The sequence below is a fragment of the Furipterus horrens genome, unplaced genomic scaffold (genome assembly GCF_987537825.1).
Source record: "Furipterus horrens unplaced genomic scaffold, mFurHor1.1.pri manual_scaffold_7, whole genome shotgun sequence".
Classification (NCBI taxonomy): Eukaryota; Metazoa; Chordata; class Mammalia; order Chiroptera; family Furipteridae; genus Furipterus; species Furipterus horrens.
This window is the reverse complement of record NW_028327177.1, coordinates 69,455,570-69,480,182: the sequence shown is the minus strand read 5'-3', so window position 1 is coordinate 69,480,182 and position 24,613 is coordinate 69,455,570. Positions and strand designations below refer to the sequence as shown.

The window sequence follows — 24,613 nt, the reverse complement described above, 5'->3', positions numbered from 1 at the left end:
TTATCAGCCTATCCTCATTTTTAAAAAATTATCTTTTCCTCCTTCTGTATTGGTTGACTGTTAACTTATTCGTTACGTTTCAGTTTGTTGACTGAACCCTGGTTTCTTTTCCTTCACCACTTGTTCTGTATGGATTTTCCTTCATTTCACCCAGGATAGCCTTCATTCTTTCCCCATCCTATTTAATCTGTTAGGTTCTCTATCTGCTCATTGCTTAGTTCTGTCACTGGGACCTTGACCTTCTGGGTCATACTTCTCTGACTCATCTTGATAGCTTTTTGTGTTTGCCTCTGTGATTTGGGTAGGTCTGTCGCACCTGTTACATTATTGGGAGTGGAGCCTTAGGTTTTTGTTAGTGCTGGCAACCTGTTTCACTGCACTTTGACATTGTATGTCGGGGAGGAGTCTGAAAGGGAATAATGCCAGTTGCTGCCATTTTTCTAGGCACTTCTCCCCCCTACCTTCTGTACTAAGCAAGCTGTTTCCTTTTTGAGACTGGTAGCTTCTTCCTTTGCCCCAACCCCACTGGCTTTCACAGTCAGAAGTAATGAGGCTCTATTTTCCCCAGCACTGAACCATAAGCTACACTGTTGGGTCTGGGGCTGGGATCTATCTGGTTGGCTGGGATCATTTATCAGATTTAAGCTGTATGACTGTTTTTCGCCATGGCTATGGTCACTGTACTGCTAGCCAAACCTGCCTGCCATGCTTCTGTTAGCCCTTCTGCCTGCCAAGAATCAACCCCACAGCCACTGTTCAGCAACTTTTCTCTCAGTTCCAGCTCCGCCCTGCCTACCGTTCTGACTGATTATTTCTTCTTTATTTCTTTGCTGAACTTCCCAGTAGTTTCAGTTTTCTGGATTTTTTTTTATTGTTGTTGTTTGTTTCTTTGCTTTTTAGTTTTGAAGTGGCTGTAAATTCCTTCTTAGTTGTGCAGGATATGTAGCGTGTGTATTTACACCTCCATCTTGGCCAGAACTCTATTGTTTTTCTATTACAGTTGTCCCACTTTTTCGCCACATTGCCCCCCCACCTCACCCACACCTTTTCGCACAGTCAATCCCCATCCTGTTGTCCATGTCTACGGGTAATTCACTTTGGTATTTTTGATGAGAGGTTTTATAGTTTGTTTGTTTTTTTTGTATCATGGCCATTAGTTAATTTATTTTTACATTGTTTAAATGGAGTATATGCATAACATTAAGTTCATCATTTTAACCATTTTTAAGTGTACATTTCTCTGGCAATAAGTATATTCACATTGTTGTGCACAAATGATTTTCACCACCTAACTTCAGAACTTCTTTATCTTCTCCAACTGAAATTCTGTACTTATTAAATACTAACTCCCCATTCTCCTATCCTCATTCCTCCTCCCCCAACCCCTGGCAACCACTATTACAGTTTGTTTCTGTAAATTTGACTATTGTATCATGGTCATTTACTGAAGAAAAATGCTATAGGCAGCAATCCTAAATACTGCTATTTTGGGGTCCCTGGTTTAGGAAGGATTAAATTTTTAAGAAATTGGCATTAATGTACACAATGCCTGATCTACTGTACATATTTAATAAAGAGTTATTAAAGAAACAAGAATCTTCTGAAAAATATAATAAAACTAAGACTTTGGAGTTTCCTAATTGCACTCAATCCAAAAGGTGATTCATTTGCTGTGTGGGCACAAAATCTGGCAGAAAAGAGAGACTATTCATTTGGTAATTAGAGACGCTCAAGAAAAGAGAATAGCTAACTGGTTAAGCCAAGAGTACTGAATGTAAAAGTTCTCAGAGTGACTTGAAAGCCTGTCTTAGAACATCCTCCCAAACAGATAAGCAGGGTGATAGGATGCCTCCCTGTGAATAACCCCACAAACATCTGTGCCTATCTTAGTCTTTCTTCTTGACTTTGAAATTTGACCTACAGTATCAGTGACCAACAACACAATGATTTAACCTAATCTGTATTACCCTGAGTCAACACCTTTATGCACGCAGAAAAGGTGAGTCTCTCAGAAGAAAATTCTCTGACCAAGAGAACCATTAGGTTTTAGGGCAAGAAAAACATTGCTGCAAATAGTAATCACAATTAAGAAATGGAAATAGCAATGAACAAATGAATGAATTATGGTGGCTTCCTACATAAGAACATCCTTATGCCTCTTGCAATGGTGTCTCTACTGTTGTGTTCATCCTTTAGAAGCTGGTAGGTGCCACAGAATTAGCCATGCACTAGACAATTTCTACATATTGTTGCTGATACTATTAATATTATTTTTTTGTGTTGTTGTTTAGTATTTATTTCACCCACTCTTGGTACTTTATTTATTTTTTTGAGAAATCATCTTTCTATTGTTCCTAGTTCAGATGGGTTGCCCTTGTCTAGTCAACAGGTAGATGGTAAACCCAAGCTTGGCATTTGGACACTCTTTCCTTATAACCTGAATCATGTACAAAAGTGATAATTGAAAATGTGTCTCATGAGTCTGAGAAATGGTCATACTTTATAGACCCCAGAGTCACTCTGGATTTATTTTTTTTCATGTGTGGTTCTTCAGTCTTCTCACAGATGCTGTAAGTTCTTGCACTGCCTTTCAATAAATTCTGTTTGTTTATATTAGCCAGAGTTACCACTTTTGCATGATTGGAGTTCAGAGCTGTCTCTTATGACACTTCTACAGCTTCTTTGGAACTTGTCACCAAACCCTTAACGTCTCCTAGAAGCTTCCTTTTCCCATGTCTTCCCCTCATAGATGACCTGTGATACCTTCTTTCTCTGGCCTAATTTCATGTATTATAAATACTTGAGCACAGCCTGGTCACATCTTGAGATGTAACTTTTCTCCACCTGAGCCTCCTATATTTTGAAAGAAGTAATTACTGTCATTAACAGCATTTTTATTTTTATGCCCGATATTTGTCTTTTTACTCCTTAGTTGGTAATCATATATTAATTTTTCCATTTTATCATACTACTTCTAATCCTCCCATGACTAACCAAAATAATAAATAGTCAAATTTAATAAGCTAAAGTCACAATTACTTTTATAAAAAATGAATCAATGTGAAATGCAAATTTAATTCCATCAGAAATCAGTATTTTCTGAACAAGCAAATGGGATATAGCAAAGGCTACATTGATGACTTGAAATTTACAAAATTAAGGGATAAAAGGCTCTCATTTCTGCTTTTTGAGATCACCTTGAGATGTATTTTGTGGCTTCACAGAAGGTTAAACAAAATTCCTGTTTTCTTATATGAAAAATTGTACTCCCACTTAACATAAGTACAATTATTTCCCATGTCTTCACACTGTACTTTCATAGTGTCAAAATAATTCTTATATAAAATATTTACAAATTTGCTACAAAAATTTCATTCATCAAACTGCTAACATAAAGATAAAATACTATTTTATCATCTTTTTCCAAAATAAATAGAAAACATTGCTCATAATGTGAACAAAAATGTTCAATGAAGAACCACACAAATGTATTAAAAATATTATTGTTAACCTCTGACAATGAACATTTAATTATTTTTCAGAAATAAAATCCGATGATAATTATGTAAAATGTGATTACTGTTACATGTGATTTTACTATATTATTATTATATGTGTTCCTTCAGAGTCTCAGAACACAGCAGAGCAGAGCAGAGCAGAGTAAAGGGTGGTGACCTTCTTCAGAGGAAGGAAAATAGTGTGTCTCAGGTGCTTCAGAGCTGAAAGCATCATACCAAGGACAAAATCAGAAGCCGTCAAGAGCAATTACAGAGGACAATCCTTAATGAAATGTACAGCTCTTGCTGGAAAACTCCAACCATATTGCCTAATTACCTCCATAAAAAGACTTTGATCTTCAGTGACCAGAAATTTCAAATTTATATATATATATATATATATATATGAATTTTATGGGGTCTGCTGCATGGGCAACAGCTGGCCCTCCATATCACCCTGTCCAGGCTTTGTAGCTTCACTGGAGAGGACACTCCAGTGTCATCGCAAGATGTCGACTCAACACGGGAGGAGACAGATACCGGTTATAAGCTCATCCGATTGGCGAAGGAAACGAGCGCCAGGGGTCTCCTCTGACGGTGGGAGAGGTCATCGCACCTCACTGGACAGCTACCGCCCGCCTCAAGCTGGGCAGCCCCCAGCCAATTAGGTGCCATCTCGCCATGGCTCACCTGCCCCACTGGGTGCGTGGGGATCAGAGAGGCGTCTCTCGAAAAGTGGGCCACAAAACACTCGCACCAGGCAATTCCAAGCAAAAAACAAGAAAGAAGCCTCCAGCTCTTCGCCTCGCTAGCTGGAACATCAGGACCATGTGTCCTGGACTTACTGCAGACCTTCCGTGGATGAATGATGCCAGGAAAACCGCCATCATCGACAGGGAACTGGCACGACTAAACATCGACATTGCGGCTCTACAGGAGACCCGGTTGGCCGACAACGGAACTATCAGAGAAACCAACTACACCTTCTACTGGCAAGGGAAGTCTCCGGACCAACCAAGACAGCACGGTGTTGGGTTCGCTGTGAAGAACACGCTTGTTAACTCCATAGAGCCACCCACAGGAGGCACAGAGAGATTACTTACCCTCCGATTGTCAACAACTTTCGGCCCAGTCAGCATTCTTAGCGCGTACGCCCCAACCCTCTGCGCCACCACCGAAGAGAAAGAACAGTTCTACCATGCACTGGATGAAGCGTTATCCAAGATCCCCAGAAGTAACGCTCTTTATCTCCTTGGAGACTTCAACGCAAGAGTAGGAGCCGACCACATGGCCTGGCCCACCTGCCTCGGAAACTTTGGGAGAGGAAAGATCAATGAGAATGGTCAGCGACTGCTTGAGCTTTCATGTCACCACGGCCTGTGCGTGACAAACACATTCTTCAAGTGCAAAGAGATCCACCAGGTGTCATGGAGGCACCCCCGCTCCCGCCACTGGCACCAGCTTGACCTCGTCATCACCAGAAGAACGGATATTGGCAGCACCCTCCTCACCCGCAGCTACCACAGTGCAGACTGTGACACGGACCATGCCCTCGTGGTAAGCAAGGTGCGCATAACATCGAAGAGGTTGCACCACTCCAAGATGAAGGGTCGCCCACGCATGAACACCAGTTGTGCCAGCAACCCAGTTAAGACCCAGCAATTCATCAACAGGATGGAAGATGCACTCGTCGAGGGAATGGCGGCAGACGACATTATCGAATCCAATTGGTCACGTCTCCGCGACGCCATATACAACTCCGCCATTATTGCTTACGGGAAGAAAGAGCGGAAGAACGCTGACTGGTACGAGGCTCACTGGGAAGAAATGGAACCCGTGATCGAGGCTAAGAGGAAGGCCCTACTGGCTTACAAGGCCACGCCCACTCCCAGTACACTTCAAGCTCTATGGGCTGCCAGGAACAAAGTCCAGAAGACCGCCCGCCACTGTGCCAACACCTATTGGCTAAACCTGTGCAGAACCATCCAGGAAGCCGCCGATATAGGCAACGCACGAGGAATGTATGAGGGTATCAAGAAGGCAACAGGCCCAATCCCCTCCAAGATCGCCCCCCCTTAAGTCCAAGACAGGTGAGGTCATCACTGACCAGGAACAGCAAATGCGGCGGTGGACCGAGCATTACCTCGAGCTGTATGCAACGAGGAACACCATAACAGACACTGCTCTTAACGCCATCCCAGACCTACCAGTCATGGAGGAGCTAGACACCCCACCTACTGCGGCAGAGCTCGGCAAAGCCATCGACCGCCTCGCTTGCGGGAAAGCACCAGGAAGCGACGGAATCCCTCCAGAAATCCTAAAGAGTGGGAAACCAGTCCTGCTACAGCCGCTCCACCATCTACTCTGTCTCTGCTGGAAGGAGGGTTACATCCCCCAGGATATGAGAGACGCCAACATTATCACCATGTACAAGAACAAAGGAGACCGCAGCGACTGCAACAACTACCGGGGCATCTCTCTCCTCAGCGTCGTCGGCAAAGTATTCGCCCGGGTCGCTCTTGCCCGCCTGCAGACCCTTGCTTCCCGCGTCTTCCCAGAGTCCCAGTGTGGCTTCAGAGCTGGCCGATCAACAGTGGACATGATCTTCTCCCTACGCCAGCTGCAGGAGAAGTGTCACAAGCAGCATAAACCACTCTACCTCGCCTTTATCGACCTCACGAAGGCGTTTGATCTGGTCAGTCGAAGCAGACTCTTCAGCTTGCTACGGAAGATTGGCTGTCCACCACATCTGCTTGCTGTGGTCATGTCCTTTCATGACAACATGCACAGCACGGTGTCCTACAACGGCGCAACCTCTGAGGCCTTCCCAGTCAGCAGCGGAGTAAAGCAGGGCTGCGTCCTCGCGCCTACGCTGTTCGGAACCTTCTTCTCCATGCTCCTCCAATACGCCTTTAAGGACTGCAGCGAGGGTGTCTTCATTCACACCAGATCCGATGGCAAGCTCTACAACCTGGCCCGTCTACGAGCCAAGACCAAAGTCAAAGAGGTGCTCATCCGTGAGATGCTCTTCGCCGACGACGCAGCCTTGACATCACACTCCGAAGAGGGACTCCAGCAGCTAGTCACTTGCCTTTCCCACGCATGCAAGGAGTTCGGACTAGCCATCAGCCTGACAAAGACGAACGTTATGGCTCAAGGCGCGGGTACTCCCCCATGCATCACCATCGACGGATACACCCTGGAGGTTGTCAACGATTTCACTTACCTCGGGTCCACCATCTCGAGCTCTCTGTCAGTCAACTTGGAGGTCAATCGGAGAATCGCCAGGGCAGCCACAGTTATGGCCAGACTGAACCGGCGAGCGTGGAACAATTCCAGCCTCACTGAGAAAACCAGACTGCGCATCTACCAAGCCTGTGTACTCAGCACTCTCCTCTATGGCAGCGATACGTGGACCACCTACGCAAGGCACGAAAGGAAACTCAACAGCTTCCACATGAGGTGCCTGCGACGCGTCCTGCATGTTGCCTGGCAGGATAAGGTCCCCAACACCGAGGTGCTGAAGCAAGCCAACATGAGCAGTTTGCATGCAGTTCTTAGTGAGAGACGCCTCAGGTGGCTCGGCCATGTCAAAAGAATGGATGCAGGCCGTATTCCCAAAGACCTCCTCTACGGCAAGCTAGCAGAAGGCCAGAGGATGACAGGGCGCCCAAAACTGCGGTTCAAAGACATCTGCAAAAAGGACATGACACAATGCTCCATCAATCTCAACACATGGGAAGTTCAAGCAGAGGACCGCCTAGCCTGGAGGCTCGCGGTCAGGCAAGGTACGTCACGCGCAGAGGCTGCGCGCAACGAGGAGGCGGTCCAGAAAAGATCGAGGCGGAAGCAGCGTCAACAGCAGCAACAACAGCCATCTGCCTTCACCTGTAACAAGTGCGGCAGGGATTGTCACTCCCGAGTCGGACTGCACAGCCATTCTCGGCGGTGCAGATAGACTCTCAAGAAGCTACGCCATCGTCTCTCGAGACGGATGGCTGCCGACGACGATATGAATTTATGTTTATGTATATATATATATATATATATATATATATATACATAAACGCAGGAAAAAGAAACCTGATCATTAGAAACCTGAGAAATAAAGTAAACTCACAGAAGTGAATTCAGCTAACAGAAATAACAACTATCATTCCAAAACAAATTTTAAAAACTATTTTTAAATGTAACACAATAAATGCTATTATCTTCTATACTGAAAAGCAATTCTATAAACAAAACAATCTGGTCATTTCACAAATTGTGACTTCTCACATTTTAAATGTCAGTTTTTCAGAGTCCTTTTCACAAGGAAATGTCAGTTTCAGAAGAATCATAAAGGTCAGTTGAAGAAGAGAGAAGGGGTTGATGCATTTTTATTCCAGTGGAGAAAGGTTTGGATCACTAGCGTTAAAGGGGAACAAGACCATGGATACAGGTGCTTTGGCTGGATCAATTTCAAGAAATAAATTTTTGTGCTGAAATTCCTGGATCCGATATTACTTTGAATAACAGTTTAAAGTGATCAGACCTAGAATTGGGGCTAATTTATTCACAAAAATACTCAGACATTCCACTGAATGAGCTGCATTAGCAAAAAGAGAAGAGGACATTGCAAGGGACTGTCACTGAGCACTGCAGAGGGCTTGGTTATAGTTCAGACCATCACAGAACATCTCATGTGTCCTAAGTGTGCAGGAGATTGTCCAGAAAAGTCAACCTGGGCTGGTAAGTACAACAGCTGGATGCATGACAAGCCCAGGGAGTCAGCAGTGAAGGACAGATTGAACCCAGGACAAGTAATTCTTTCTTCAGCATGAGAGGGTATGCCCTCAAGTGCATGCCAGTGTTCTCAGAATCTGGCATGATTTCATTGCTGTTGTTATATCAAATTGAATGATGGTCTTCAAGGGATTCTAAATTTTATCAGTAGTGATTTCAGAATTTCAAACAAACAAACAAAACTCATTTATCATTAGGTTAACTGCTATTATTAGATATCACAACTCACATAAAATTAAAACAGAGGTTTATCAAGAATGGCTGTGTCACTACCACTCTCCAAATTTCCTTGAGGGAGAGTGGATTATGGACTCAGGACTCCCAAACTTATTTTCTCAAAATGTTCATTTACCCAACTCAGAATCTCTGCCCCATGCACTGCTCCTTAGAGTAGAGACATTTTATAAAGTGGATCACTTGAGAATCTCAGCTGGAAATTATATAGTTTTCTCTCTTTTTAAGTTTAAGAATATACATTTTTGAAAATAATATTTCTTGTAATGAGTAGAACTCTGAAAAGCAAAAGCAAGATGAAAGCATAGGTAAATATAGCTTGCCTCCTTGCATAAAAAACATCAAAATTAGAACTAAACTATAGAACAACCAACACTCAAATCCATTAAAAATCAAGTTGAATGGAAATCTGACAGCGATGGAATTAAAGAAGAAACCATGTTTATCCAGATTGGTAGGAGGGGCGGAGATACAGAATGGGTTGCTCTCACACACACATGTGGTGGAGAAAAATCAGGAGGGGTTCTGAGGACCAAGGGGTCCCAGGCCCACACTAAGCCTCTGAGCCCAGGGTTCCAGTTCCAGGAAGATAAGTCCCCATAATTTCTGTCTGTAAAAACCAGCGGGGATTGAGTTGGTGGAAGAAACTGCTGGATTCCCAAGCAGTTCCTATTAAAGGTCCCGCACATGGACTTACTCCCGGAGCTATAGTCATGAGGTAGCAGTGTGAAAGACCCAAGTGGCATATGGGGAGTAACTGAAGTGTCTGGAATCAGGTTGAGAGCTGGGCAGAACTGTGGGCAGAGGCCATTGTTCCTTTTCTGAGCACTCCCCGGACAGAACCATAGTGCTGGCAGTTGGGTACCATATCTGAGACTCCATAAACCTGGTTCACAGTTTTCCCTGCCCTGGTGATTCCCTGAGGCTCTGCCCCACCCAATTTACTGGCCCACCCAATCTGTTAACAGTGTCTTTTCCATATGAATTTGTTGTCATGGCTCATGCTTTATATTCCTAAATATTCTCAAATAAGCAACAGAGCGCCTCAGCAAACCCCCAGCCTCTATACTTCTTCTTAAGTGGCCCCAGGCTTGACCCTGGAAGAGCTGACTTTGGTTCACAGCCTGGTCTTGCTTGGACACCTCCAAGCCCAGCACAAGTAGCATTCATCTGCAGATCACTTTATAGTTTATATCAAGTGGCCCCAGACAGAACACAGGCTGTGGCTGACCTTGGCCTGCACCATCTGGGAAACCCCAGAGCCAGAACACACAGTGGACAGCTACAAATCACCTCCAAGCACTACCACTCAACCACCTACACAAGCGACATGCTTTAAGGGTGAACTCAGCGGGCTCCATAACCCTGTGAAGTAAGTCCTGCTCTGTGGAGTGGACACCTCAACAACTGATTCTCCACAGAGGGCGAGGTTGGTAGTCAGCGATCACACCAATCTATGCAGCTGACTGGCCTGGGTAAATTCCACCCATTGGCCTGCCAACAGAAATCAAGGCTCAAATACAAGATAAGGGTGTACTCAGCCCATTTGGAGAAGGCACCTCAAGTACCCAGCTGTGTCACTAGACCTTACAGTACAGCTATTACATTAGGCCATGCTACCAAGACAGAGAGGCATATCAGCTCCACCTAATACAGAGAAACAAACACAGGGAGTCTACCAAAATGAGGAGATAAGGAAACATGACCCAAATGAAAGAACAGATCAAAACTCCAGAAAAAGAACTAAACAAAATGGAGATAAGCAATCGATCAGATGCAGAGTTCAAAACACTGGTTATAAAAATGCTCAAGGAACTTAGTGAGGGCTTCAACAGTATAAAAAAGATACAGTCAGAAATGAAGGATAGGGTCTCATAGACACGCCCCCCGGGCTGAAGGCAGAAGACAGGTAACCAAGAACAGGAGAGCTGCTTGCTAGGCCTGGCAGACAGGCTGCCAGGGTGAAGAGAGAAGACAGGCAACAAAGAACAGGCTTAGGATTCCAAAGATGGTGGAGGAGTGAGGAGAGGCTGCAGTTTCAGGCTCCCGAGACCCGTCTGCAGTTTGGGCTAATTGCAGACAGAACATCTCAGTGAGCAGCTGGACACTAGCAGGAGTTGAGCCAAGGCACTGCTGGATTAGAGAAAATCCATCTGGGAACAACCTGTTTAGTGAGGATAGCAGAGGAAAAGGGGACAAAACGGGATTCCTGACTGGGGCGGCTGCCCGAGCTGCAGCTGGAAGTACACAAAGGCTTTTTGGCAACCACAGGCTACCCAGGAGAGGAGTTGGGAGGAGAGCGGATCTCTGCCCGCTGGCAGAGATGGGACTCGACCAAGTGGCATTGGCGCTGAAGGACAGGAGACAGCGTGCTGCCAGGTAAGTGAGAACATAATTTTCCTTTATATTTTTCTCTAGTGGACGGTGGAGAGGGAAGGAAAGTTTGGGGGTGGTAGGCCATTCCTGAGGAGCGCAGGCGCAGTGGTGCACTCATCCACTCCCCAACCCTCCCATTGGGTCGCGGGGGCACGCATAGGGAAGTGCTCTCACTCACTAGCCCAGGTGCCTGGGGCCGTGAGTCCAGGAGTCCCTCAGACACTCCCCAATGGACATAAGATCAGTGCCCCAACGGGCACAGGGAGGGCCTACTGAACACGCAGAGGACCATGCGCAGATACCCCTAGACAGCTCCCATGGGCGCCGGGCTCCAGGCCGGAAAGCAGACCACTAGCTCAGGCTCTGTTCATGCCGGCCCAGACGGGTGAGGGAAGGCAGTCAACTGTGGCGCCAGAACAGCGGGCAGCAGCTACTCACAGACGCTCACTTCCACTGAGCACAAGTGTCCGCGGCCCTGCCCTAACAGGAGAGAAACCAACTCCTGGAGCTCGATTCAGCGGGACTAAGGGCATGGGCACGCGAGCGCAAAAACACCTCGGCCCGGGGAAAATAGGCGCCAATCATGGGGCAAGCTCTTGGCCGCCCCACCTGTGCAGGGGCTCGCGTGCAAGGACACCTCAACTGGCTCCGGCGGGCAGCAAGGGAGCTTGCCGTGCCAGCAACACCGGGCGCGCACCATTGCGGCAACCGTGGGTTCAAACCATTGCTCCAAGAAAGAAGAACCTAAGAACCTCTGAACCGCCACACTAGACCAGCTGTGGACGCAGAAAAAGAAGGCGACAAACCAAGGTTAAAACGGATATCTCCACAAAAGAATTCGAGATAAAGTGGATAGAGGGACTCTCAATCAACAAGCCGGAAGGAATATCCTAACAAAAAAATCTGAAATATAACCAGACAGCATAAACAAATGATATAAAAGGTACCCCAAGAACATCAGGCTCAGGAGATCAAAGAGGCTGCACCACTGAAACCCCCAGATCTACCATAAAGAATCTCATACCACAAAGGTGGGAAGGCAAAGCAGACAAATCCAAATAACAAAAACAAACAAGAAGAATCCAACATGGTAAGACGCAGAAACAACCTCTCGATGAAAAGAAAAGAGGAATCCCCAGAAAGAGAGGTAGATGGAATAGACATAGCCCAAATGTCAGACATGGAATTCAAAACTATGGTGGTGAAGAAGCTCAATATGCTCGAAAACCTCAAAAACAACTATGACAACCTCCAAGGAAGTTACCAACAGCTCCAAGAAAATTACAGGGAACTTGCAGAGAACTACACCAGCATAAGAAAAGACATAGAAACTATCAACAAGAACCAGGAAGAAATGAAGAATGCAATCTCTGAACTGAAAAACATAGTAGAATCAGTCAAAAGCAGACTAAACGAAGCAGAGGATCGGATTAGTGAGTTAGAGGATAATGTAGGTAATAATTCTCAAATGATACAGCAAAATGAAGAAAGATTGAGAAAATATGAACAAGATGTAAGGGAATTAAAGGATAGCGTTAAAAAAAATAATATCAGGATCATAGGAATAAGAGAGGGAGAAGAAAAGAAGCATGGAATTGAAAACTGATAGGAGAAATAGTGACAGAAAATTTTCCCAACCTGATGAGAGAAAAAGTTATGCAAGTCCAAGAAGCACTGAGAGTTCCAATAAAGAGGAACCCCCAAAAACCCACTCCAAGGCACATCATAGTTGAAATGGCAACATTCCAAGACAAAGAGACAATCCTAAAAGCAGCAAGATAAAAACAGCAAATAACTTACAAGGGAGCTCCAATAAGGCTATCGACCGATTTCTCAACAGAAACATTACAAGCCAGAAGGGAATGGTCAAAAATATTTCAAGCAATGAAAAACAAAGGCCTACAACCAAGAATACTCTACCCAGCAAGGCTCTCATTCAAAATAGAAGGTGAAATAAGGAGTTTCTCAGACAAAGGAAGACTAAAAGAATACGTCTCCACAAAACCAGCATTGCAAGAGATGCTAAAGGGAATATTCTAAGAAAAAGGAAGAGAAAAAACAAAAAAAGAGTAGAGGAACAGAGATACAAAAGGGAAATGAATAAATACATGTCAATAATAACCTTAAATGTAAATGGATTAAATGCTCCAATTAAAAGACATAGGGTAACGGAATGGATAAGAAAACAGGACCCACATATTTGCTGTCTACAAGAAACACACCTCAAAACAAAAGATTTACATAGACTGAAAGTAAAGGGATATAAAAAAATATTCCAAGCAAACGGACCTGAAAAGAAAGCTGGGGTAGCAGTACTCATATCAGACAAAACGGATTTCAAAGCAAGGGCAATAAAAAGAGACAAAGAAGGACATTTCATAATACTTAAAGGAACGATTCATCAAGAAGATATAACACTGATAAACGTATATGCACCCAACATAGGAGCACCCAAATACATAAAGCAAATACTAAAAGACCACAAGAAGGATATCAACAACAACACACTCATAGTAGGGAACTTCAACACTCCATTATCAACAATAGACAGATCATCCAAGCAAAGAAACACCAAGGGTATACAGGCATTGAACAGCACACTAAACCACATGGACTTAACTGATATATATAGAACTTTTCACCCCAAAGAAGCAAAATATACATTCTTTTCAAAGGCACATGGGACATTTTCAAAGATAGACCACATGATAGGACACAAAACAAACCTCAACAAATTCAAGAAAATTGAAATCCTATCAAGCATCTTTTCAGACCACAATGCCTTGAAACTAAAAATCAACGTCAGGGAAAAAAATCAAAGACACCCAAACTCATGGAGAATGAATAACACGCTCTTAAATAACGAATGGGTTAACAATGACATCAAAGAGGAAATCAAGAAATTTCTAGAAACTAATGACAATGAACACACAACAGCCCAAAACCTGTGGGACACAGCAAAAGCAGTACAGGCATATCTGAAAAGGCTAGAAGAATCTCAAATAAAAAACCTAACCATAAAGAAACAAGAACTAGAACATCAACAACAAACAAAGCCTAGGGCAAAAAGAAGAAAGGAAATCATCAAGATCAAAGCAGAATTAAATGACATAGAAACCAAACGAACAATCCAAAAAATCAACAAAACTAGGAGCTGGTTCTTTGAAAAAATAAACAAAATTGACAAGCCTCTAGCCAGGCTCATCAAGAAAAAAAGAAAAAAGACCCAAATAAACAAAATCAGAAATGAAAGAGGAGAAATCACAACTGATACCTCAGAAATACAAACAATTATAAGAAATTACTACAAACAACTATATGGCAAGAAATTTGACAACCTAGTAGAAATGGGAAGATTTCTAGAAACATATAACCTTCCAAAACAGAATCAAGAAGTAGAAAGTCTCAACAGACCAATAACAAAGAAAGAAATTGAAACAGTAATCAAAAATCTCCCTGCACACAAAAGCCCTGGACCGGATGGCTTCACAGTCGAATTTTACAAAACATTTAGGGAAGAACTAACTCCTACCCTCCTCAAACTATTCCAAAAAATCCAAGAAGAGGGAAAATCCCAAACTCTTTCTATGAAGCCACTATTACCCTAATCCCAAAACCAGGTCAAGACACAGAAAAGAAAGAAAACTACAGGCCAATATCACTGATGAACATAGATGCTAAAATCCTCAATGAATTTTTGGCAAACAGGATCCAACAATACATCAAAAAGATCATATAACATGATCAAGTGTGATTCATCCCAGGGATGCAAGGATGGTTTACTATTCACAAATCAATAAATATAATACATCACCTAAACAAAATGAAAAACAAAAATCACATGATCATATCTATAGATGCAGAAAAAGCATTTGATAAAGTACAACACCCATTTATGTTGAAAACACTCAGCAAAATGGGAATAGAGGGAGCATACCTTAACATCATTAAGGCTATATATGAGAAGCCTGAGGCCAACATCATACTCAATGGACAAAAACTGAAAGCATTCCCCCTGAAATCAGGAACTAGACAAGGCTGTCCACTCTCCCCACTTCTATTCAACATAGTCTTGGAAGTCCTAGCCACAGCAATCAGATGAGACAAAGAAATAAAAGGCATCCAAATTGGGAAAGAAGAAGTAAAATTATCACTATTTTCAGACGACATGATAGTATACCTAGAAAACCCTATAAAATCCACTAAAAGACTACTCGATATAATAAGTGAATTTGGCAAAATAGCAGGGTACAAAATAAATATATAGAAATCTAAGGCATTTCTATACACCAACAATACAATATCAGAGACAGAAGCAAAAAAGAAAATACCATTTACTATAGCAACAAGAAAAATAAAGTACCTAGGAGTAAACTTAACTAAAAAGATAAAAGACCTGTACATTGAAGATTATGCAACATTGAAGAAAAAAATTAAGAAAGATACAAATAAATGGAGGCAAATACCATGTTCTTGGATGGGAAGAATCAACATCATCAAAATGGCCATACTACCCAAAGCAATTTACAAATTCAATGCAATCCCTATTAAAATACCAATGACATATTTCACTGACCTAGAACAAATCCTCCAAAAATTCATATGGAACCAAAAAGGACCCCGAATAGCAAAAGCAATCTTGAAACAGAAGAACACAGCAGGGGGAATCACGATACCAGACATCAAACAATACTACAAAGGCACGGTGATCAAAACAGTCTGGTACTGGCATAAGAACAGACATACAGATCACTGGAACAGAATTGAAAGCCCAGAAATAAACCCAGGCCTCTATGGTCAACTAATCTTTGATAAAGGAGGAAGGAACATAAAATGGAGTGAGAAGAGCCTCTTTAACAAATGGTGCTGGGAGAACTGGACAGGGACGTGCAAAAAAATGAAACTAGACCACCAACTTACACCACACACGAGAATAAACTCAAGATGGATTAAAGACTTAAATGTAAGTCGTGATACCATAAAAGTCCTAGAGGAAAACATAGGCAAGAAAATTTCAGATATCCCACGTAACAATATCTTCACGGATACATCTCCTAAGGCAAGAGAAATAAAGGAAAAAATAAACAAATGGGACTACATCAAACTAAAAAGTTTCTGCTCATCAAAAGAAAACATCAGCAAGATGAAAAGGAAACCAACCATATGGGAAAACATATTTGCCAATGATATCACAGACAGGGGACTGATCTCCAAAATATATAAAGAGCTTATACGACTCAACATCAAGAAAACAAACAACCCCAAAAAAAAATGGGCAAAGGACCTGAACAAACACTTCTCCAAAGAGGACATACAGAAGGTCCATAGGCACATGAAAAAATGCTCAACATCATTGGCCATCAGAGAGATGCAAGTAAAAACCACAATGAGATACCACCTTATACCTGTCAGAATGGCCATCATCAACAAATCAACAAACAACAAATGTTGGCGAGGATGTGGAGAAACAGGAACCCTACTGCACTGTTGGTGGGAATGCAGACTGGTGCAGCCACTATGGAAAACAGTATGGAATTACCTCAAAAAACTAAAAATAGAACTGCCTTTTGAACCAGCAATTCCACTGCTAGGATTATACCCAAAAAATCCTGAAACCCTAATTCAAGAGAACTTATGCACCCCTATGTTCATAGCAGCCCTGTTTACAATAGCTAAGTGCTGGAAACAGCCTAGGTGCCCGTCTGTGGGTGAGTGGATCAAAAAACTGTGGTACATCTACACAATGGAATACTATGTAGCAGAAAGAAAGAAGGAACTCCTGCCATTTGCGACAACATGGATGGAACTAGAGAGAATTATGCTTAGTGAAATAAGCCAGGCAAAGAAAGCAAAATACCATATGATATCACCCAACACAGGAAACTAAAGAGCAACACAAACAAACGAACTAAATAGGCAAAGACTAGAATAGTAGTCAGTAGGGGGGTAGAGGGGAGGGAGAGAAGGGGGATAAGTAAGGGAAGGGTCTAGTCAAGGAACGTATATGAATGACTCATGGACATGGACAACGGGGAGGGATATAATTGTGGGAGAAGGGATAGAGTGGGAGTGGGGAGCAATGGGGGAAAAATGGGACAACTGTAATTGAATAACCAAAAAATAAAAATTAAAAAAAAAAAAAAGGAACACAGTCTGTGTGAATATTCTGTTAGAACACAGGCTGTGTGAGTATTCTGTTAGAACACAGGCTGAGTGAGTAGTCTGTCAGAATGCAGGCTGCGGGAGTATTAAAAAAAATGAAATGAAGGATATACTAATTAAAATAAATAACATTTACAGGGAATCAACAGTAGAGTGGATGAAGCCAAGAATCAAATCAATGATTTGGAACATACAGAAGCAAAAACAACCATTCAAAAGTGCAAGGAGAAAAAAAAACAAAAAAGAAGATAGTGTAAGTAGCCTCTGTGACAACTTCAAGCATGCCACATTCTCATTATAGAGGTGCCAGAAGGAGAAGAGAAAGAGCAAGAAAATAGAAACCTATTTAAAAAAAATATCAAAAGAGAATTTTCTTAATTTGGTGAAGGAAATAAGCATGTAAAGCCAGGAAGCACAAGATAGTCCCAAATAAGATGGACGCAAACAGGCCCATTCCAAGATACATCATAATTAAAATGCTAAATATTAAAGATAAAGAGAGAATCTTAAAAGCAGTAAAAACAAGCAGTTAGTTACCTACAGAGGAGTTCCCATAAGATTGTCTTTCAGTTGTTTTCTCAAAAGAAACATTGCAGGCTAGATGGAATTGGCAAGAAATATTCAAAGTCATGAAAAGCCAAGACATACAGCCAAGATTGATCTACCCAGCAGAGCTATTATTTAGAATTGAATGGCAGATAAAGAGTTTCCCAGAAAAGAAAAAGCTAAAAGAGTTTATTATCACAAAATCATTGTTATATGAAATGTTAAAGGGACTTAAGAAAAAGTTCAAAACTATGAACAATAAAATGGCAATAAATACATATCTATCAACACTGAATTTAAGAAACAAACTAAGTAAACTAGCAGAATAGAGACATAATCATGGATACAGAGAGCATTTTGATGGTTGTCAGATGAGAGGGGGGTTTGGAGAAATGGGTGAAGAGGTGAGGGGATTAGACTTCTTGCCAAGATGGAGGTGTAAATAGACATGCTATGTCTCCTGCACAACTAAAAAGGAATCTACAACCACTTCAAAATTAAAAACAAAGAAACAAAAAGCCCAGGAAATCCAGAAAACCAAAACTACAGGGAAGTTCAGCAAAGAAATAAAGAAGAAATATTCAGCCAGAAAGGTAGGAGGGGTAGAGTTAAGATGGAGAGAAAGAGGTGCAGAGCAGCAGCTTCAGGGGAGGTGTTTGGTGGCCGCAGCTTGTGCCCGGCTAGAGGCAACAGTGGTTGTCAGGGGAGCTGGAGTAAGCAGCAGCTGGCAACGGGGCTGGAGGCAGTGGAGGCTAGCAGTGTGGCTAGCGGTACAGCGACTGTAGCCATGATGAAAAGCACAGTCATACATATTAAACCTGGGAAGCATTCCCAGCCCCAAAGCAGATGGATCCCAGCCCCAGAATAGACCACATAGCTTGCAATTCCAGCACTGGGGAAAATAGAGCTGCATTTCTTCTGATGGTGAAAGTCAGCCAGAGGTAAGGGCAGAGGAAGAAACTATGGGTCTCTCAAAGCAGGCAGCTTGCTTAGTACAGGGAGGGGAGAAGTGCCTGGAAAAGGGGTGAGGGATAAGCAAGCCACATTGTTCCCGCTCAGACCCCTCCCACAGGCACAGTGCCACAATATGGTGAAGTGGGTCATCAGCACTGATGAATACCTAAGGCTCCACCCCTTATAACTCAACAGGTGTGACAGCTCTATCAAGACATAGAGGCAAACACAGAAAACTGTCAAGATGAAGAGACAGAGATGTATAGCCCAAAAGAGGGGTCAGATCAAGGTTCCAGTGGGAGAATTAAGTGACAAGGAAATAGCAAATCTAACAGATGAAGAGTTAGTAAACCTAGCAGATGAGGAGATAGCCAATTTAACAGATGCACAGTTCAAAGTACTGGTGATGAAGATGTTAACAGACCTGACAGAAAAGATAGATTAAACATGACAGGGAAGAAATGAGAGCTATATTAAGTGAAATGAAAGAAAATTCACACAAAACTAGTGGTGAAGGAAAGGAAACCAGGGCTCAAATAAAAGAATTGGAACATAAGGAAGAAATAAACAGTCAACTAGTACAGAAGGAAGAAACAAGAATTTTTTAAAATGAGGAGAGGCTTAGAAACATCTGGGATAACTTTAAATATCTGAACATCTGAATCACAGGGGTGCCAGAAGAAGAAGAGGGAGATCAAGAAATTGAAAAACTATTTGAAAAAATAACGAAGGAAAACTTCCTTAATTTAGGAAAGGAAATAAACATACAGGTCCAGGAAGCAGAGTCCCAAACAAACTAGACCCAGGGAGAACCACACCAAGACATATCATAATCAAAATGCCAGAGGTTAAAGATAAAGAGAATCTTAAAAGCAGCAAGAATGAAGAGAATTACCTACAAAAGGGTACCTAGAAGACTGTCAGCTGACTTCTCAAAATAAGGGAATTTTGCAGGCAAGAAGGGACTGGCAGAAAATATTCAAAGTCATGAGAGGCAAAAACCTACAACCAAAATTATTCTATTCAGCAAAGCTATCATTCAGAATGGAAAGGCAGATAAAGTGCTTCCCAGCCAAGGTAAAGCTGAAGGAGTTTATCACTAAGCCATTAATATATGAAATGTTAAAGAGACTTATTTAAGAAAAAGAAGATCAAAACTATGAACATTAAAAGGACAACAGAACCACAACTATCAACAACAGATGTTAGGGAATGGAAACAAAGTCAAACTAAGCAGACAACCAGAGTGGAAACAGCATGAGGTGGGGAACATGTGGAAGTGTGTCAACTGGGAAGGGGAATGAGGGAGAAAGAGGAAAATGGTGCAGGAATTAAGAAGCATAGTAAGAAGGTGCAGAATAGACAGGGGAGTTGTAGAGAAGAGCTTATATGCATGACCCATGGACATGGATTAAGGGGGGTGGGACAGCTGGAGGGAAGGGGGTTGCTGGATGGAAGGGAACAAAATGAAAAGAAATCGGGACAATGTAACAGCATAATCAATAAAACATACACGAGAAAAAGAAAAGAAAAAAGAAGAGGTGAGGGGATAAAGAAATATAAACGGTAGTTACAGAATGTCCATGCAGATGTCAAGTACAAATATAGGAAATGGAGTCGCCAAAGAACTTATACGCATGACCCATGGGTATTAACAAAGGTGCGGAGATTGTCTGAGGGAGTAGGGATTGCTGGGTGGAAGAGCGGAAGGGGAAAAATTAGGACAACTGTAACAGCATAATCAATAAGCTATAAATAAAAAATGAGGGCACTTGAACTGTGAGCTGTGCGGTCGACTCTGGTGCTGGGAGTGCACTCCAGTCCTTACTCTACATTTTTTAATGTGTGACTGCACTTCCTGCTGGCCACAGCCGCTGTCACCACCACCTCCACACTGAGCCCTCTCTGCCTTGGGTCTGCTCCTCCTACCTGTCTGAATGAGTATTTCTTCTTTATATCTTCATTTGTTGGACTTCCAAGCAATTTGATTTTCCGAAACTATTCGGATGATTCAGAAGGCCACAGCTATGGGCAACTGGTGATTAGCAGCTTCATCATGACAATGTGCCCGCTCATGCATCACGTCTCATGCAGAGTTTTTTGGCGAAACATCAAATTACCCAGGCTCTGTACAAAACGAGTTAAACAGACATGGCCCCTGCCCCCTGGGAGTTTTCAATCTAAGATGATGCTGACATGGCCAGAAATAAAGGATAATTGAGACAACTGAACAAACATTGAACAAGAGCATAAAGTACTAACATTATGCACAAGCAAAGGGGTCCAGTTGTGTACGTCTTGGATCTTGCAGATAGACTGATCTCAAAAGCCTCTCCGTTTGCTGCAGTGGGAATAATGGTTGGCTCTATCTATTGGACAGCTGTGACTTACCGAGCAGTGACAGTGATGCAGGTTGTAGGCCATAAAGAAGGTTTGGATGTTATGGAGAGAGCTGATCCTTTATTCCTTTTAATTGGACTTCCTACTATTCCTGTCATGCTGATACTAGGCAAGATGATTCGCTGGGAGGATTACATGCTTAGATTATGGCGCAAATACTCAAATAAACTACAAATTTTGAACAGTATATTTCCAGGGATTAGCTCTCCTGTTTCTCGAATCCCAGCTGAGGCTAACCCTTTAGCAGATCACGTCTCTGCTACCCGAATTTTGTGTGGAGTCTTTGTCTTTCCTACTATTGCAACGATAGTTGGTAAACTGATGTTTAGTAGTGTTAATTCTAATTTACAAAGGACAATCTTGGGTGGAATTGCTTTTGTTGCCATAAAAGGAGCATTCAAGGTTTACTTCAAACAGCAGCAATATTTACGTCAGGCACACTGCAAAATTCTAAATTATCCAGAGCAAGAAGAAGCATAAAACTGTGACATCTAGTTGTTCTGCAGTCCTCTCGTCCTTATGAGTCTGTTGTGTTGTCTTGATTTCATCATTAATGCACTGTAGTGGAGACTTGTGATAAGCTGCTGCTATTGTATTTTTAAGAAATATAATAAAGAAAGCACTTAGGGCCGGGGAAATCCTCTCACTAATCACGGTACCTAAGGATGTGATTCGATCTCATTACTCTGTATGTACTTCTTTTATGGCAGTCACTTGAACCATTATCTTAGCATGGTAAATCTGGGCTTTGTTCATATTTTCCTCAGACAGAAATGTAAAAATCAACCTGTACAGATATTGAAAAATGCACATGCTGTTTTATTCAAATGCTTTTTTTATACATATTCACGTTCAGTGGTTTCTTAGAATCAACAACTCAATGAAGGTACTATGAGGATTTTTCTCACTGGCATAATTTGATTACATGTTAAACAAGAGTACATGTAATATGAGGAAATGTAAATTAAATTAGTTATAAATAGCAAACCAAAAATGTATGTAAACATTCAAATGATTATCTGAACAAATGCAATTTTGTTGTTTTTCTTAACCCATGTGATGTCCTCCAAAATGTGTAGGGTAAAAATTCACAGGGATTCCAAATCACTTTTTCACTATTAAAAATTATTTATATAATGTTGATATCTAGTAGTTCATAAAGTAATTTTGACTCGTGCAGTCTAAATTACTGTGTGTGTGTGTGTGAAAGAAAGAAAGAGACATCAGGTCCTTCCATCACTGGAGTAAGATTTTAAGTCCATATTTTTAGAAATTAGAGCTGCCAGATTATAGTATGAGCACAGAGAATGGTTTCTGAAAAAATAAAGTTATTTTACTCTTCTCTTTCATTGATTCAGTTATTCAGGTTTTTGCTGATCACATATCTGTGGGAGCCAGTGTGAACACGACAAACTTTGTTCCTGGTTTTATGTAGCTTACAGTCTAGTTTCTCCAACCGAGACAAAACCAGCAGTGGTGAACCAAGGTGAGGCCTTGAGCTCTTTGTTTTTACACCAGTCAGTGAGGAGCTAATTATGAAAATCAGTCTTGAGTAAATATTGAGGTCATTGTTTTGGCTTAAGTCAATTTATTATTAAAAGCCCAATACAGATATTTTTAGATTTTAATTGCTTGTCCTATTGATGAGGGTAGTACCTTAATAATACTGTAACTACTTTTATATTCATTTTACAAAAGCAATTATGTATTTTAAGCCATTTTCAATAATGAGCCTTTTAATGTTCAACAATCTGAGTGGTCTTGCAGTTATTTTCATTAATTAAAATTAAATTTTTAAAAATTAGTTCTAAAAAATCCTATTTTCTTGCTTATAGTATCTAATGCATGACAATAATAAACATTTCCCCTTATTGATAAGTGCCCACGTCTCTTTAGGGGTGTAGTAAGTATAAAAATTGAGCTATGTTAGATTGCAATAATGTATGTTAACTTTAGTAATTTAAGACGGTATCTTTATAGCATGAATGTTTTAATTTTGAGTTATAACATGAAGTTGATGTGAATGGCTGTTGAATATTCAAAGTTGTAATTATCTGGGGAGGAAGGGAATAGATGACTGACAGTGGGCCTTATTAAGAACACTGCTACAGTTCTGAAGGGGAAATAAAAATTTATGATTATATATAAAATGAACTTAGATTATCCGTCGGCAGCCGTCTGCCTCGAGAGACGATGGTGTAGCTTCTTAAGAGTCTATCTGCACCGCCGAGAATGGCTGTGCAGTCCGACTTGGGAGTGACACGGTATCTGTCTCCTCCCGTGTTGAATCGACATCTTGCGATGACACTGGAGTGTCCTCTCCAGTGAAGCTGAAGCTACAGAGCCTGGGCAGGGTGATATGGAGGGTCTGCTGTTGCCCATGCAGCAGACCCCCCCTCTCTTCACAGCTGAAGGGTCCAAGGGAAAGACGGAGTCAATACAGCTTGGCTTCAGGTGCGCCGCAGGAGTTGCCGGTGTTGACTACAACGTCAAACCGCCTTAGGGACTCCGGCTCCGGATTTTCTGTCAGGGTTTACTCCTTTAGCCTTTCCCCTGAAGAGGTATGCCGCAAGGCAGCAGAGGTTTTTTGGAGTCAGAGTTTTCCTTCTCTGATGTGCCCTGACTGGAAGATCGAACCAGCGACACTTAGCTCGCAGGCCGACGCTCAATCCACTGAGCCAAACCAGCCGGGGTAACTTAGATTATATAGCTGTAATTATGAAATATATTGGCTTTTCTTTCATTTTTAAAATGAAAAGACACTAGATATTTCCTGCATAGTTTTGTTATATAGAACAGCTCTTAGGCAGCCTTCACTAAAGGTATATATGCACACAGTTTCCCATTTACTACGTTATGTTCAAGTTGGGAGAGGAGCTGCTTGGATTTGTTGGCATCAGGGCTTGTGAGGGACTGAGAAACAACTTTAATCCTTTGGGGTCAGGGCTGCTGGGCTTCTAGGTCTGTGGGGAGGGAATTGCAAGTGCCTGGGGACCGAGAGTGGCCCCTAGCCCTGGAATTGAACATTTAAATCTAAAGAACCTTGTTAGCTTAAGAAGTACCACCTACCAGTCTCTTCAGAAAGGTGGCCTGCACCACCATGAAGCAACAAAAGAGCATGACCCACAGACCTGGGTTCAAATGCTAATTCTGCTTTTAATAACTTGACCTTGGTCAAATGAGTTAACTTCCTCTCAGCTACAGTTTTCTTCATCTCTGAAATGCAAGTAATACTTAACCTCAAATATTTCTAGGATTAACTGAGAAATTAAAGGAACAGAGGCACCTTAGGCTCGAAATAGCCCCTACAGAGAAGTAGGTGTTTTCTTAATTGCTAAGTAGTCGGTTTGCACTCTAGGAAGCAGGAATGAAGAAGTAAAACGAAGGCATTGGGACAGATTAAAGGGATGCTGTAGACCTTGGGGATGAGTGGGTATATTTTGTGTTTTTCAGTTTATTTTCACATTGTGTTATTTCTATAAACTAATGTTTTAAACCTCTTTCATGAAATTCAATGACAACTAGTAGAATTCTCTTTGCCGAAGTTACTTTATCTCCAAAGTGGCTGAAAATATTGTTCATCATTACATGATTATCAAATTAATATGAAGAATATAAAATTAAACTTAGTGACTTAGTCACTGCCCTGCTAACTGTGC

The 24,613-nt window shown here is 41.9% G+C and overlaps 1 protein-coding gene and 1 pseudogene across 4 annotated transcripts in view; one reads left to right on the top strand and one right to left on the bottom strand.

Annotated features, from left to right (window-relative positions):
* Window positions 1–24,613, bottom strand: part of RALYL (RALY RNA binding protein like) — an 878,997-nt gene that overhangs the window by 443,903 nt on the left and 410,481 nt on the right. The window lies entirely within an intron of this gene.
* LOC150004608 (E3 ubiquitin-protein ligase MARCHF5 pseudogene) lies at window positions 20,753–21,772 on the top strand (annotated as a pseudogene).